General features: G+C 39.8%; 1 long non-coding RNA gene across 2 annotated transcripts; it reads left to right on the forward strand.

The window, feature by feature from the left end:
- Positions 1–1,809: 1,809 nt before the first annotated feature.
- On the forward strand, positions 1,810–8,221 carry LOC143512372 (uncharacterized). Of its 2 annotated transcripts, XR_013130451.1 has the most exons (5): positions 1,810–2,782; positions 2,924–3,208; positions 3,377–4,021; positions 6,769–7,058; positions 7,492–8,221. It is a non-coding gene; the product is annotated as an uncharacterized LOC143512372 (long non-coding RNA). The 2 variants fall into 2 exon arrangements; XR_013130450.1 differs by lacking the exons at positions 1,810–2,782; positions 2,924–3,208; positions 3,377–4,021 and adding an exon at positions 4,182–4,251 and having other exon boundaries at positions 4,439–7,058.

Below are 8,221 nucleotides of genomic sequence, written 5' to 3' on the forward strand. Positions count from 1 at the left end.
ACATGTATGTAATTCAGAAATGTGAACTCTGCTGTAATACTGTACATTGACATCAATTCTGAAATGTTATTACATTTTATGTTGTGCATTTTTACATTCTTATATCATATAGGACATCAAGATCTCTTTGCCTTCTGCTACATTGGTTGGCTAGCTAGTCAATTAGCCTGCAATATATTTGTAGTCAGTATACCATGGTGTCAGCTGATTTCCTTTGCGGTCTGAGTTGTATTACTGTGGGTCTTGCTGCCGAGATGTTAGTAGTGTCCAATGCAAGTTTGTATTGTATTCTGTGTTTGATGTACTGGCTATAGGATATGCTGTGGCTTGAGGGTAGGTCTTGGATATTATATAATTGCTTGTACTAACCAAGGGTGTGTCTTCTGTTTCTTCAGAACGAAACCATGCATGTGGTGTCCCTGGCTGGTTGTCTCTTGGGAGGTTTTTTTTGTTTGCTTTGGTGCACTTGGGCTGTGTGTGTGTGTGTGTGTGTGTGTGTGTGTGTGTGTGTGTGTGGAGCAGAGGTGGGCACTTCAGAAAGTAAGAGTCCTCACCAGGATTTTGCTCAGGCTTCCTAGATTGTAATGATTCCACTAATTATACCTGCCACTAATTAGAAAATCCAGCAAGATTTAATAAAATCCTGGGAAGAACTTTTACTTTCTGAACCTGGAATGCCCACCTCTGGTGTGGAGTCAGTGATTTCCCTTTTTCAGATTTTGGAAATTTGTGAGTGTGGATTGTACAGTCTCCAGCAGCAAGGACATTGTATAGAGAAGTTCCTGAAGCCAGTTTAGTGATGTACAAGTGATATTGTATAGAAGACCTACACAGCCAGTACACCTGTTTAGGGGACCAAGCCCCATTTTGTTGTTGTTGTATGTGCTCAGGTTGTTTTGAATGTGTAGAGTTTGTGAATGTGTTTTTCCAGTCAAACATCTTTCTTTTCTGAATTTCAATCAGATTTGTTTGTCAACAAACTGCAGTTACAATATTTCTGTACAAATTTGATTCCAGTCCAATTTCTTGCTCAGTCTCTTACATAATCATGTATAAATTTGTGTTCTGTGTAAGTTTGCATTTTGTGTGTAACATGTATTGTTTAATTTGATATACCACAGAATGTGCAGCATTTTTGAAATCAAAAGCTTAGCAAGGTTCCATCAGAATACACTTACTGTCTGCACTGACTGTGTAGCACTGACAATATTTATTTTGACTGCCTTGTTCATAGCCAATGGTTCACGGAATAGATATTCTGATAGAACAAATTGACCTAAATATTTACTTTTGAGGCAAAAAGAAATAATTTGGAGTGAAGCATGTACTTTTGCAGGTATTTCATTGAGTTTTGCTGTTTTCACTAACTGTTGAGAAATGCACTTGTTGTGATGCCAATGTAAACCATGAGAAATGTACCAAATCGACTGAGAACCTGTAAACTGAAGAGTCCTACCAGGCCTGGGTTGGCTTGGCTGAGGAGAGGATCCGAGTGGAGCAACTGGTCCTCCACATAGAGGAACCAGATGAAATTATCTTGATATGAGAATATTTTATAGACAGAAGGAACTTACCATGTTCCTCTCTGTCCCGAAGTTCATTTTACATTTCCTGTAACAAAATTCATAATGTTTAAGTATTCTTTTCAGATTGCAAAATATTCCTGAGATCACAGGGAAACGAGAGGGTGGGGAAAAGGTACTCTATCAGAGATGGAGCATAATCACTTTCCTGGTAATAGGAGTTGAAGGAACCAATCAAGGACTTGGTGTCCAAAAGACCCTCAAAGTAAGAAGCCACATGGATCCATTGCATATAGGAGTTTGACCTCCTTTCTCTTTTTCTCGTTAGTTGTCTCACTTGTCCCTTGTCTCGTTGCACCTGTTACGTGTTACTGCCTTTGTGTTTAAACGTATGTCTCATCCATGTTTGATGGTCGTTGTCATACTTGTGACGTGCATGTTGTTGTTTCGTTTGTCTATTACAGTTTTTCTCAGTCGCTTTGGAGCATTTCTCAGATCAGAATTAGATTTCTTAAAACTACTCGTTCAATTTGCACATCATCTAGTCACTTGTGCACAACAAATCGTCATTTATCACTCCTTTATACAAACAGCAAATTATGTCGAGCACTATAGCAAATGATTCTGTACAACTGTCAGCTGTTTATCTAATTCTCAATCGCTTTTGTCATGCAAGTCATAATACATTATACTTTTCTCTACTAAACTGTCCTACCCCACCAAAACACCTAGCCATTAGTTCATTGTATACATCATTATAATCAAAATAGTTAAGCCAGTTGTCAGGACATAATAAGCCGATTTTATACACTTCTAGTGGACTTTTTTGTAAATATTGTTTGAACTGGTGATTAGTTCTCAGCTAAATCATGACTTTTACTAATGAAGGGGAGTGTTTGATACTCTCCTTCAAGCAGTTTTCTGAAACTACTCTAAGGTGCATCTCATGAACCTTCATTTGGCAAGCAAAACACAGTTCTACAATTTCTAATAATGGATCCACAAAGAAATGACCAGACTCAACAGCCAGAAGTAAGAAGAGCAGTAGGAGTGTGTGGAAGGGGAGTAAGGAGGCATAACAGAGGGAGAGGTAGAAGAGGCCATGGATATAGACATGTTGCAGATGAAATAAGGGCCACACTTATAGACCATGTTGTCAATCATGGCCTAACAATGGCTGAAGCTGGCTGAAGGGTGCAGTCAAATGTTGGGAGATCAACCGTGTCCTCAATAATCCAAACTTTTCTTAGAGAGAACAGGTGGGTAATCCAAATAACTCTATATTGTAATACTTTTATGTTTACAGTACACACTACCACTTCATATTACAATTTTACATATTTTCTAAAAGTATACTCAACTCAGTCTTGTGTTTGCTTTACTACTTGTGTACCACACAGGTCTGCAGGGCTACCTCACAGGGGTGGCAGAGGACCCCTTTTTACACCTCAGCAGGAGGATGCCATCTGTGAAATTGTCATAGCTAATAATACTATATTAGACTTAGGGAGATCCAGAGTGCCATTATAGACAACCATCACATCTTTGAAAACATACAGTCAGTAAGCATCTCAACTATTGACAGAGTGCTTAGAAAAAAACAGATGAGAATGAAACAGTTGTATCGTGTACCATTTGAAAGGAATGGTGACAGAGTGAAGGAGCTTCGCTATCAGTATGTGCAGGTAAATCATCTACGTGCATACTACCCATTTCAGTAAATAGTTCCTTGTGTAATGATTAAGTACAGTAAATTTGACGAACATGTACATTTGATGTGATCTTCAGTGAATTTTATTATTGTAAGATTATAACTTTATGTAATTTGTTTTTGTATCTTCTGAAATGTAAAGTATAATGGAGCTGGAATCAAGTGAGCAAACTCATCGATTTATATACGTGGATGAGGCTGGCTTCAACCTGACAAAAAGCAGAAGGCGTGGTCAAAATATTATTGGACACAGAGCCACCATTGATGTACCTGGCCAACGAGGAGGGAACATCACTATGTGTGCAGCCATTTCAGAATTGGGTGTGCTAACTCATATTCCCACTTTAGGGCCATACAACACACAGCATATTGTCACATTCATAGATACACTCTACAGGGATCTCATCCCAGATGGTGATATGGCTCTAAATGACCATGAAAAGGCTCCAGATTTACCTGTAACAAATTATGTGGTAATTTGGGACAATGTGAGATTCCATCATTCAAACATCAATGGTTTGCAACCCACAATGGGGTGCTGATGCTATTTCCCCCACCCTATTCCCCATTCCTGCACCCAACTGAGGAGTTCTTCTCTGCATGGAGGTGGAAGGTTTACGATCGGCAGCCTCATACTCAGATGGCTCTGCTGGCTGCCATGGATGCAGCATGTGATGACATCACAGCAGAAAGATTCAAAAGATTCTTTCCACGCTGCATTACAAGGGAAGATATCCGTTGTGATGTGGATGAGAATATCTGGCCCAACAGACAAGAACGTCAGGAGGTATAGAAAACAGCACTAAATTTCTGAACATTTTATTCTTTGTGTGTCACCATTAGGCCGATATATATAGAGACTTTTATAATGACACATTGAAAAATAATAGGACCTTTATTTTGATGCCATTTCCTGTAACTTACCACTTCCTGCCTCGTCATCAGTTACTCTGATTCTGTGTGGAAAAGTTTTTTGCTTAAGAATTCCTGACCGTGGATGATGCTAGAAGCAAAGTCGTAAGTTAAATTCATTGTTAAGTTAAATAGTTTATAGAATAAGTTAAGTTTAAAGTTGAAAGAGAGAGTAATAAATCGTTTAAAAGATTGTTTTTATTTACATATATTACATACATAAGTATATTTCACGAGACTTCATGTGAAGCTGAACTTGATGTTAAAAACAGTCAAAAAAACTTTGTTGCAGTTTTCACTCTGCCATGCAATACTGGATTCTTCAGTAAACAACTACAATGTTAAATGGTAACTACAGTACAGACTCCTGGTTTTTGCATCAGAGTTTAACTTGTTGGATAGCTTCAGTCGCTACACTGCAGTGAGGACAACACAGTGAAAAGACTGAGAAGTTAGCATTGAACATCGAGTCAAGATGGAAACTAGATCTAATAAATCAGGAAAAAGTAGAAGCAGCTTTCATTCATCTGCCTCATCAACCAATGCTTTACTTCACGCACGAGCAAAAGCAGCAGCTGCTAAAGTGTGTGCCGAATATGCTGAGCAAGAGGCCAAAGCTAGGATTGAAAAAGTTAAAAAAGAGACTGAGATTGAAACACTAGCTATCTGCCGTGAAGCAGCAGCAGCTGAATCCGTAGTAGCTGTATGGGAGTCAGCAGTTACAGGGAGCGACAATTATATGAAACAAATTCAACAGAACAAAGCAAACTTGAACGAACAAGCGAATATATCCAAACTCACTTCCATTCCACTAACTCTGTCCAACGAACAGCCATGAAGGCTAGTCCGCCACCAACTCAACCAACTACCTATGCCACTCTCAGTTATAGCCTGAAAAACCCCTTTGTTTCACACCATCAGCCGCTGGGTTTTTCATACGACAGCACAAACAATGTGGATTTTACAGATTATGACTTAGAATATGCACCACCAGCAGCCAAAGAGTCAGTCAGCCAGAATCCATTTACCCGAGAAGGGCCCCAGGTTATTCCCAAGACTCTCACTTCACAGATCAGTGACTTGAATATTGGGGCTCCATCCTTCAACCCCCAGCTGACAAATGCTCAAAGTATGCCTGCAACTAAACATCTGAAGAATTAGACTTGAAGACACGATGGCTTGGAAAAGAATCCAGCAACCAGGTGAAACGTCTTCGTGCAGTGCACATAGCAAGTCCACAATTAGCACTGGTGAAAGCCTGGGAACGTCTTCAGGAGTGTTATGCAGCCCCAGAGGTCATTGAAAAGGCCCTCTTTACCCAACTGGATGCATTTCCCAGAGTCTCAGCCAAAGAAAATCTGAAGCTACGAGAGCTGGCTGACCTGCTTATGGAAGTGCAGTGTGCTAAGGAAGATGGCTACTTACCAGGCCTGTCCTACCTGGACACGACGCGTGGAATTGAACCTATAGTGACCAAGCTGCCTTATGGACTCCAAGAAAAATGGGTCATGGCCGGCGCTAAGTATAAAGAAGCAAATGGAGGACGGTTCCCACCGTTTGATTACTTCACAAAATTCATGTGTTATGAAGCTAAGAAAAGAAATGACCCCAGCTTTGCGTTTTTGAATACCACTACAACATCATCTGTCAGAGCTGAAGGTGCCTTTCCTAAAACCATCAACAAACTCATCACAGTCCACAAGATCATTGTCACTCCTGCAGAGCCAAATGTCTCCTGTGATCTGAGTAAGATCTGCCCAATACATGCCAAACCCCACCCACTGAAGAAGTGCAAAGCCTTCAGAGCCAAAACTCTTGAAGACAGAAAGGCATTTCTGAAAGAAAACAGAATCTGCTTCAAGTGCTGTAGCTCAACCAACCATATGGCAAAGGACTGCACTACAATGATGAAGTGTTTCGATTGTGACAGCACCCAGCATGTCTCAGCTATGCACCCGGGACCAGCACTGCAACCCACGACTCCTCTGACCTCGCCACAGCATGGCGGGGAGGGAGAAGAGGTAAACGACACCAGTGAGATTAGTTCAAGCTGCACAGCAGTATGTGGTACAGGACAAGTCGGAAGGTCATGCTCCAAGATATGCCTGGCAAGAGTGTACCAGAAAGACCACCCAGAGGAAGCCATCAAAGCCTTTAGCTGCCATATTAGCATTACAAACTGTCCAGTGCATTACGGCAGCTTGGGTGGGTCAAACGAAAGCGCATTTTATGTAAAAAGAATCAATACTTAAGGGAAACAAGTATTGTACCGTTTCAGAATGTTCAGTATCGATACGTATCAATTTTTTTGACAACACTAGATGGATGCACCAAAAATGCTGGATGAATGGGATAATAACAAACAGAGAAACTGTGCGACAGCTGATGCGATGGACGGAAATGGGGTAGATATACGGGCGCGAAACCGTTTGAGGCGGCGTGTGTATATCAGTCGTGGGCCGAATTATGTATGGCATATAGATGGATATGACAAATTAAAGCTTTATGGTATCTGTATCAACGGTTGCATAGATGGCTTTTCAAGAAAAATCATGTGGTTAGAAGCGTACAAGACCAACAGCGACCCTTGTGTAATTGCTGGTTATTTTATTGATGCTGTAGCTGAAAACAATGGATTTCCCCGAAAAGTCAGGTTGGACCACGGGACCGAGAACACACACATTGCAACAATGCAGAGATTTCTGCACAGCATTGAGGAAAATGTGACAGAGTGCATCACTTTAGGTCCAAGCACTGGCAATCAAAGAATTGAACGTTGGTGGTGTACTCTGAGGAGTGAATGCACTCAGTTCTGGATGGATCACTTTGATCAGCTGAAAGCAGATGGTTATTTTGACTATGGCTTCGTGGACAAATCCCTCATCCAATTTTGCTTCTTAAGTACAATACAGGTACAGTCTCAACGTTGCCTATAAGCAGAGATTTCATCATATTGAAAGGCTGGCCAGCCAGATGTAATGGGAATAGAAGGGAATATATTTCATTATTTTATGGTTAAATACACAAGAAATAGTTTCTTGATTTTAATTGATAATGGTGATTTTTTTTTAAACATAGCATTATAGACATTATAGATCAGTTTAATTCAGCAACAACTGCATTTTGCACCCATACGTTCATGTTTACATGATTGTAACGATACATTTGTGAACAGTAAATGTAACTTCCCATGAAATGCTTTGATTTTTGAACTGATAGAGCACTTCAGTTCCGACTCCAACTAGGAGGCATGTGATCAGACAAATGAGACAACCACAGAAACCCAACTTTCATTCTAAAAAGAACTTTAGAGTTAACCAATATTTTCACTTGTCCGTTGTTTAGGAGGAACTTGATGAAATTTCACTAGCATGGAATGATCATCGCATAAGAACAACCCACAATCCTCGGGCTCCCAATGGCCGGCCTTCTATAATGTATGCAGTTCCTAACCTGTATGGGGCACAAAATTACCTTCAGTCTGGAGACCAATCCAAAGTAGAAATGTGCAGGGAGGAGTGTTGTGTCAAGGACTATCCATGTGATGAAGACATGTTTGACATATGTATAGAACTTATGGCCGAACACAACCTGTCACTGTCTGATGATGTTTTTGAAATTACTGACCTTTATTTGAGACTTCGTCAGATGTTTCATGATGAGCTGGGGGAATAAACTACTGTTCCTAGCACATGATGCTGCCAGTTTGTAATTTGCTAATAAAACATTTTGCATATTATAAACATATACAAACATAACATTTATTGTTTACATTAGGGTTTGTATGTATGGTATTGATAGAACATAATTACCATTAATGTTGATTTTCATTTTGTTAATTTGATGAATAATAATGATTATTGTTTATTATATAAAATTATAATGAAATTATTTTGTTACATTTTTTAATATAACTGCTACATTCTGAGTTGCCAGTTTATTATGCTTTTTGCACAAACCTGCCACATAGGTGATTTCCAAGTACTTTATTTCTGAGTTATATTTGCTGTACAATATTATCATTGCTTGCATTATTCATCCGCTAGTGTTTAGTTTGTGATAGTTGAGGCAGTGG

The sequence above is a fragment of the Brachyhypopomus gauderio genome, chromosome 4, assembly GCF_052324685.1.
Source record: "Brachyhypopomus gauderio isolate BG-103 chromosome 4, BGAUD_0.2, whole genome shotgun sequence".
Lineage (NCBI taxonomy): Eukaryota > Metazoa > Chordata > Actinopteri > Gymnotiformes > Hypopomidae > Brachyhypopomus > Brachyhypopomus gauderio.